At 46.9% G+C, this 8,654-nt stretch overlaps 1 protein-coding gene and 1 non-coding gene across 4 annotated transcripts in view; one reads left to right on the plus strand and one right to left on the minus strand.

The window, feature by feature from the left end:
• The window catches only part of vdrb (vitamin D receptor b), a 42,719-nt gene extending 39,453 nt beyond the window's left edge, over positions 1-3,266 (minus strand). For 2 of the 3 annotated variants that reach the window (XR_003751463.1, XM_028999181.1), the window contains exon 1: positions 2,764-3,266. The gene's annotated coding sequence lies outside the window, so the exon portion shown is untranslated. Of the gene's footprint in view, positions 1-2,557; positions 2,637-2,763 lie in introns of those variants that run through there. The other variant, XM_028999182.1, reaches the window with a different exon arrangement.
• Positions 3,267-7,292: 4,026 nt separating this feature from the next.
• Positions 7,293-7,364, plus strand: trnaq-uug (transfer RNA glutamine (anticodon UUG)). The gene has a single exon. It is a non-coding gene; the product is annotated as a tRNA-Gln (tRNA).
• The last annotated feature ends 1,290 nt before the right edge of the window (positions 7,365-8,654 follow it).

An 8,654-nucleotide genomic window follows, 5' to 3' on the forward strand; every position in this document is an offset into this window, starting at 1 on the left:
CCCTCCAGCGAGGGAGGACAGGCGCCCCTCTCGCCGGGCCCCTCTGGAGAAACGCTACAGACAGAGAGCAAAAACAGAGTGGGAGGGGAGAGTCGGGGAAAAGAGGGGAAGCTTTAAAAAAAGCCAAGAAGAAGAAAACGTGGGGGGAAAGAGTGCGGAGAAAATGCTCATTGAACTGAACGGGCGTGAAGAGAAGTACTGTCAGCGAGTATCAGAATCAGACCAGGGAAATCCCGACCCCCCCGCATGAGTAATAATATTAGTTATTATGCAATCATAACAGTTAATTGGTAAAAAAATAAAAAAATTTAAAAAAAACAACGCTACTGAACAATAGCACAAACGCACACGGGTTGAAACTACATCACCATCCAACACACGTTCCACCGCATTCGACTTTTTATTTGCATGGCCAGATTTAGCCTTGCAAACGGCAAAGGTCAAGCAGAGAGCAGCTAGGAACAACCGGCCTGGTGGCCTCTGCGTTAAAGAGTCGTGAGTGACACGTGACGGGCGCATCAGTCACTCACCTGAGCAACACGGACTAATGAGCCTGTGGCGTCCAGCCCAGAAACACGTTAACCTGCATACCGGGGCTGTGCGGGCCCCCCCCCCCAAAAAAAAAAAGAGAACGGGACATGCGCGGCACACCGGGGGGGACGGGACAAAACGACAGGTATGTGCAGGTGCATCGCCGGATTCCACGAGACTTAACATGGGGGGTAGCACATACCACAGTCTCCGTGAGGGCACCGTTACCGCAGGAATTGTCGGGGGTTTCACTGCTGGGGTGAAGATGGACGCCACACGTCCCTCGCGGCTTGGCGGGAAACCTCCGCGAGGATGCGCGAGGGAAAGGCATAAACGTTATTGTGCGCGATGGTGGCGGTGAGGAGGACAAGCGTGTTACATGGTGGGAAAGGGGGTGTCCAGGCAAGAAGTTCATGGTTCCGGCCAGGATATCGCCACTAATCTTGTTACGCGCGCCTTGGAGTCGAACCGACAAACCAGCGGTGAGTTTATGCTCACAAGTGAAACATTAAAAAAAAAAAATCACAATTCATTTCGAACCCAATCTGTTATTTTCTCATACAGACTGCACGGACGCGAAGTGCTGACCGTTCGGGACAGATGGGAATGGCGCAAAGTTGTGGCCGTTGACCGGCATACCTGCCAAAGGGGTAAACAAAGTCCCCCCACCCTCTTTATTTTACCAACTTTTCCAATCGGGGTTTTTTTTTTAAAAAAGACGGAAAAAAACAGCGTGCCTAACGTGACCCCCACTGTTCTGCAATTTTATAACGTATATATATATATATATATATACATACAGTATGTACAGTACATAGAAATCACCGTTCTTCTCACGCCGCCATAGCCTACATAGATTGCGCGGTTTACAGAGATAACCATCTACTGCTTACTCTGCGGCAACCTAGATAGCCAGCCTGTCACCAGAAGGACCAGCTTAACCAGTGGGATGAGTCCGACTACCAGCCAGTTTCCCAAAAAGGGATTCTGCCCAGAAGCCTGATGCACAACGCCACATTTTCGTACGCGCCGGGGAAATATCAGTCGTGGCCAGATGCCATTAGCTAATTTTATACTGTCACTCAAACGGGGAGAGAAGTGTGTGTGTGTGTGTGTGTGTGTGTGTGTGTGTGTGTGTGTGTGTGTGTGTGTGTCAGTCAACACACAGAATAATAATACACACAGAACACACAGACGACATTACGACGAGCCAACCAAACAACAGACGACTACATTAAATGGACATGAGATGAAATCTGGTCCACGCCGCCGCTATCTGGGTCAAAAGTTAAGCGCCGAGCACCGCGCGTTAATTCCACGTTGCGTTTTAAAGTCGTCTCTGCTCGGCGTTTTTAAAACACTAGGATTTTATTTGTTTTTTTTTTTTTTGGTTAAAGAATTCGTCAAAAGCTAATACGGGCTGCTGCTGAGGAAAACGTGTTTTCCACGAAGTCTGCTAAAAGTGGGGCATTCCGGGGGGCTTATAACGCGCACGACTTATTCCGCCAGATTTCGGTAAATATAAAAAACAAAAATAAAATTAAATTAAATAAAAAAAGAGAGAGAAATAAACTGGACGAAGAGCAGAACGCAGCGTGGCACGTCGGGCTCCACGCCGCCGGGGCGGCCCTCGCCTCGGACGCGACCATGCCCCACGGCTGGTCGGCTATCGCGGTCGGCGCGGGCAGGGTGGAGGGAGGTGTGCGTACCGAGTTTTTTTTTTTTTTTTTTTATCCCCACGTTGTGTAACTTGACAAGGTCCCCGCGCCGACGTCTAAAAATAATTCTATTAAATCCCGAACAAAACAAGCACACATGCGCGTTTGAAAATCTTTCACATCTCGGTCCGGCTGGCATTGGATGTTAGAATGTTAACGTTTTTGGGGGAATAACAAGTTAAAAAAGTTGGACCGCCTCGGCACCACGACGTTAGATCGACGTTAGCCTGCTTTTGTTTTGAGTCGCTCTGCACACACACACACGCGTATTAAAAATGCTAGCCGTAGTGAAATGCGCATTCACAAACCTCGTGTCCAGTCCGCCCGGGCCGAACTTTCTCGGTCGGAGTTAAATAAAATGACGCCGCGCTGTCATCCGCGTCCGACGCCAGTAAAAACTGTAAATCTGTCAATTCGGCAGCCAGAAGTTAGTTGGTTAGCAGTTAGCAGCGGGGCAGAAATACTCGGCAGCGGGGGGAGGAAAAGGAGAAAAACAACACGCCCACCGACTCACCAGCGAGAACCAGATCCGCACACGGGCGACCCGCTTCAGCTTCGGACCCTGCGCGGCTCTGGCTGGCCCCGCTACGGCCAGGATTTAGCCCGGGCTGCACCTCCCCGCGGCTGCGGCGCTAGCTGCCTGGCTAGGTGGTGGTGGTGGTGGTGGTGGTGGTGTTTTTTTTCTTCTTCTTCTTCTTCTTCTTCTTCTCCCCCTTTCCTGCCCCGAGAGCTGGAGCTCCGGGCTTTGCGCGGGGGGCTCGTCGGGGATTTTTAATCCGTGCGCGGGTTCGGCGCGGCAGGGCGCAAACTTTGACGGCCGCGCTTGTTGCGACGTATGGAGAAAAAAATGTTCAACTTGACCCTAAATAGATGGGGATCACTTTCGCTCGCCCCGCCCCGGAGCCGCTCGGAGCGGAATTCTTCGCTCCTCCAATAACGGATGAAAGTCGAGGTCTTCGGGACGTTCCGGTTGGCGCAGCGTCGGGTGACACGCGCGCTCTGCTTGGTCGAACGCGACGCCGGTGACGCGCGTGGGCGGGCGGGCGGGCGGGTGGTGGTTGGGGAGGGGGGGGGGGGGGTGCGCGGGCGCGCGCACGCACGAAGAGCGCGAGAGACACACACGTTAAGGGGTGTGTCGTGACGTCAGGGCCGAGGAAGAAGTAAACAACCCTGTCCACGTGAGCTTCCAGGCGACATTCCTTGCTGCATTGGCGGGGGGGTGTGGTGCCTCCTGCTCCTCTTCGGAGAGCTCCTGTGGGACCCAGATCCCAGAAACACACATGCACACCGTAATGCAACATGAATCGTGCACTACGGGTTTATTACAATAGATTAGGGTTGTAACTACCACCCGTTATAATGACAGGTGAAGGTTATGCGACATGTGTAGTTCGGCGACTCTGCGTGCACAGCCGACTTCGGCGCAGGGGGAGAGGGGCGGGCGGTGCATGTGTGTTCATGCATGCATGTATAGGGTAGGGTCAAGCCAAGGTCGGGAAAGGAGGGAGAGGGACGGAGCGGGAACAAAGAAGGGGGCGAGAGGAAGCGAGGGAGAGCGCGCCGGGCGGAATGTCTGTAGGAAGGGGACCGGGAGCGAGAGCCTGAAAGAGGGCCGGGGGACAGGATGCGGCGCGAGAGGCCCATCCTGCGTTCCCCATCTTTCCCTGCTCCTCCCACACTTAGGAGCATGAAGGTCATTGTCTACACATGCAGGAGCCCCCCCATGGGTACACTTGTGCACGACTGACGATGATAGAGACAACATTGTAAAGGAATCACGGTGCACTGTTGTTATTATGCCATAATAATGTTGTTGAATTTTGTCACATTCATCATTCACAGTGCAACACACAGTTCAGCAAAAAAGGAAACTGAATATAAAGGTGAATGAAATTATATATGTACAGGATATATTGAATGTTGCATTACACAGTGGAATTGCACAAGGAGGTCAAAGAAATTGCATGGAAGGGGTTGTGAGGGTGAAGCAGAGCCATGACCTAGGAAAAGTCCTGATTAAGAACCCTGAGGGAAGAAGCACTTTCTCATGAAAGAATATTAATAGAACAAAGGAATGAAATTTAAACTTAAAAAATACTAAACCATATATACCATATAAAATACTAAAACATATATGGTATCCTGCCGTGACAATGTAAATTTCCCACTTGTGGGACAAATAAAGGATCATCTTATCTTATTTTTTCTTATATTACATGTGAAAATCATAGTATATCAGTAAATGCACATGAATCGTATTACGTGTGATGTGGCTTCTTCTGTGCATTTTTCACCTCTAACATTGACACTTGAAGTGCACTGGCCCAGAGCGCGGCCACGGCACGCAGGAAGTGCGGCTTTGTTTAATGTGCATGGGGTGGCGGCTGGCAGCTCTCACCCCGAGAGCGCCGCTTCCTGAGCCACGCTGTAATGCAGAGGTGCATTACAGTCTTCCCTTTTTTCTCCCTCCATTTGAATGAAAAAAAAAAAAACCTCTCTGCTTCCACCCTACTGAAGATGAATCTGATTCTGTCCATTTAAAACGTCCTGAAAATATATAAATATATATAAAAAATATTTTTTTTACAGTTTGCGATTCACTTTTTTTGTCATATTTTTTAAAACTAAAATATTTGATTTTTCCATTTAGAAATTATGAACTGTCTATATAAATATGTTACAACAGTGCAAGAAAGTTGCCATGTTAAACCTTTGAACAGTTTGAAGGGCTTCAGCTCATTTTAAACCATAAAACCCTGACTGAAGGGACCAGGATCGTGTGGACTTTGACTGTGTACGTTTGCAGACAGGCTCCGTAGAAATTTGCGCACCAGAACAATTATGCAACCTCCTCAGGCCTCAGTTCCTTTTCTTACTGTTGGGGCTTTCTCTTATACTCCTGCCATTCGCGCCATTATGTTTTCTGCATAAAAATGAACAACTTCAACCATCACGCTTCAGGAAAAGAAAAAAATTATTCTCCTTACATCCAGACGTGAACACGTCCAAACACGCACTTTCGTTTCGCAGCTATATTTATCATAAATGCGCAAACACCCTCACAAAACACACACATATTGCATTCCGTTTACACGTGAACCTCACTGGGTTGACCTCATTGGGATCCTTTCAACCCAGCAAGTGTTGACAGAAGAAGCTAAAAATACCACAGTTTGTGAAAGATTCGATTCATTTGATTTTTAGTTTTTTTTTTTTTGGTCCAATGAATGAATGCAGGCCCATCCCGGAAAAACACAAGCCGACTCACAAACACAAGCGCGTTAATGCAGGCTGCCAGTCGACAAAGGTCCCTGTCCCAAACATTTCAATAATTTTTTTATGTTATGCCAGCACAGCATTAGCCTCCATGAACACCCTCCTCAATTAAGGCACCGGCCTAAGCTGCCAAGATAACGAATCTGAGCTTAACTTTGATTATCGAAGAACTGATTGGTCGAATCCTGGATTCAGCATTAATGCTCTGGTCTGTGCAGACGTTTCAGGCAGCGGCGAAATTAATTAAAACACCAATAACCGTGTAAAAAATTAAAACACCGCAAGCGGCGGGCCCAACGAAACGTGTCCTCTGCTCTCAGCCCGTCACCCTTGGCGAGCAGTGGGCAGCCAGGACAGGCGCCTTTGGCATTCGAACCGGCAACCTTCAGATTGCGGGTCTCGCTTCCTCACCCGCCAGGCCGCCACCGGCCCAGTAAAGAACGCAGATACCTAATGATATAAAAGGGAACGTGTCGGTAATTTCGTGTGGACATCTACAGATCTGCTGATGTTGAATTGATCATGAGTGACCATACAAGCCTGCACATGGAGAACAGAAGATTTGCTGCTCGGAGAATAACAGGATAATAACAGGAGTCTTTCTCTACACACACCATGTCACCATAAACGCTCCAGGTAAATTGATATAGTTGAGTAATGTTGAGTAACAGGTGCCAGGGTCGCAGTTGTCGCTGTGCCACTCAATTTGTGACGCGAGCCGCCCAAAGGGCTCTTAACAACCATTGAATTATAAGAGCTCATTGACTTGAGAAAATAAACTAAATTGCGCCCTACAGGCCTGGAGCACCAACCGGGGTGGGCAAAACCGGGGGTTCGAGAAATTTCCCGGTGGAGCAAATAAAGCAACGTGGAGCAAAACGAATATACGCCAAATTACAGTCGCAAGGGAACGTTGTCAAAGTGCGCGTCGTCAATGTCCTGCGCAAACTCGGCCAAACGGACGCGGCTTACTGTCGCATATATCACAACGTAATTAAATGTGTAATTTATTACGATGTGAACGCCATGCTGTACTTTTCTTTTTATTTAATTGCATGCTCGTGGATCTGGCCTCGTCTGTCTCTGCTTCGTAATTCGTAGCGTCAGTTTTCCTCGTCTGTGTGGACATTTGCCTATTTAGGATTTTTTTTTTCTTGGCAAGGCAGCATTTTTGTGTGCCAAAATTGTAAATGGACGTATTAATCGGCGTTTCAAGGTGGTAAATGAAAACGCCAACGCCGGACCATTCACAACGGCGCTGAAATCTGTTTGGGGAATAGAAATGTAACACGAACCAGCACACACACACACACACACACACACACGCAGACACTCCCCCTCTCTCTCTACTCACACGACGCCACTGTCGCCCTCTGGCGGATTCCGAGCGACTCGCACTGAGCGACGCGACACGTCATGACGCAGCGAGCCCCGGTGCGGTCGCGTCGCGTCGCGTCGCCGAAACGGAAACGTGCTCGGTATCAGATGGCGCTGACGTTTGGCGTGCGGTCGTCGTGTTAGTGAAATCAGCCCGACGCCCGCGACGAATCGGGCGACCTTGAACTAGCTGCTGCCGGGTTGACTCTACGCATTCGCAACGGTTCTGAAATTTTAAAATAAATTAAAAAAAAAATAATAATAATAAAAATCGTTTCCAGAACATAACGCGGTCGTCGGACAAAATGTATGAGCGTCGCAGGATTGACGGGGCGCTCGCCGACGCGCAGTGAGGTATATGAGGCGCTCTCCGGGAGCGTGGCAGTCAGCGGTCCCATGGTGTAATGGTTAGCACTCTGGACTTTGAATCCAGCGATCCGAGTTCAAATCTCGGTGGGACCTCGTCCTTTTTCTTGAAAGGGGCGCGTTTGAAGGCATGAATTTCGGTGTTAATTGACGTGCTATTTACAGCAATAAATAAACAGTGTCAACAAACCAGTGACCGCTTTCCAAATTGCCCCACGGGGACAAGTGAAGTTCTTTGAATTGAATTGCATTGAATTGCATTGAATTGGATTCAGTTACATAATATAAAATCCCGCCCACACCGAAATCCAATTGGTTTACTTAGCAAAATTAGCCAATCAGGATGCTCTGTTTCTAGCACGGGCTAATTATGCAAATTAATATCGTGATAGAAAATAATGGCCAAAGTCGGTCACCGAGATCGAGCTGAATTTTATCACGATCATCAAAATATTGTATAATTGCACAGCTCTACAAAAAGTAGAGCCCTAATAACGAATGATCCATTATTTCTTATTATTGTTCAAGATAAATGTCTTCTCTTTATATTAATCTTTTTTTAAGTGCGGTAAATGCCTCTTCTGTGTTGCTGTTAGGGTTGTATAATTGTATAAAATGGTAGAGAAGGTAGTGTATAATAATTACAACCAGACAAAACATTTCAAACTCACAATTTTATTCTATAGTTTTTTAGGTTTAAAATATTGCTATACATAAACTTCTCAATCTTAATAAAAAGATGTGTAGAATATATTAATTTTGTATACAAAGGTCAATATAAAGGCAGACAAGCAGCACAATGCACAGCTGCAAAAAAAAACAAAAACAATACATAAATGTGACAATTTTCTTTGGTAACGTAGAATGTTGTGGTTTTAATGTTAAACATAGAAGGAGTATTAATAAAATATTTTACTAAATTGTTCTTTGTCTTACAGTGTTGCTGTGGTGAAGGCACTTCTAGTTAATATGGAGTAACATGTCTATCCCCTCTACCACCAAAAATTGAAAATGTAACTTTCAATCTGCTAACACTGTCGATCTAACAGTAACTTTGAGGCTGCTCCCTTCAATCGATGTTCTCCTCTGCATCAACCTTCCATCAAACAGTCATTAAAGGCAATGTACATTCAACTCCTCGTTGTATTTTAATACAAAAAGCACACTCTTCATAAAAAAAAAAATTATAAGTTCTCAACAGCATAGCTATTGACCACCACTGAGAAACAACAGCCACAAGACCTGTTGTTGTGATTATTTACGAATGTCATTTAATTAGGTCATCTTTACGACATGCTATGGAGGTCTTTTAACGATAATGCCCAACTGAGCTTGGACCCTCTATAAAGAAAGTGTTAGTTATTTTACAACCCCGTCCATTTTCTC

This window comes from Denticeps clupeoides, chromosome 12 (genome assembly GCF_900700375.1).
Source record: "Denticeps clupeoides chromosome 12, fDenClu1.1, whole genome shotgun sequence".
Taxonomy (NCBI): Eukaryota; Metazoa; Chordata; class Actinopteri; order Clupeiformes; family Denticipitidae; genus Denticeps; species Denticeps clupeoides.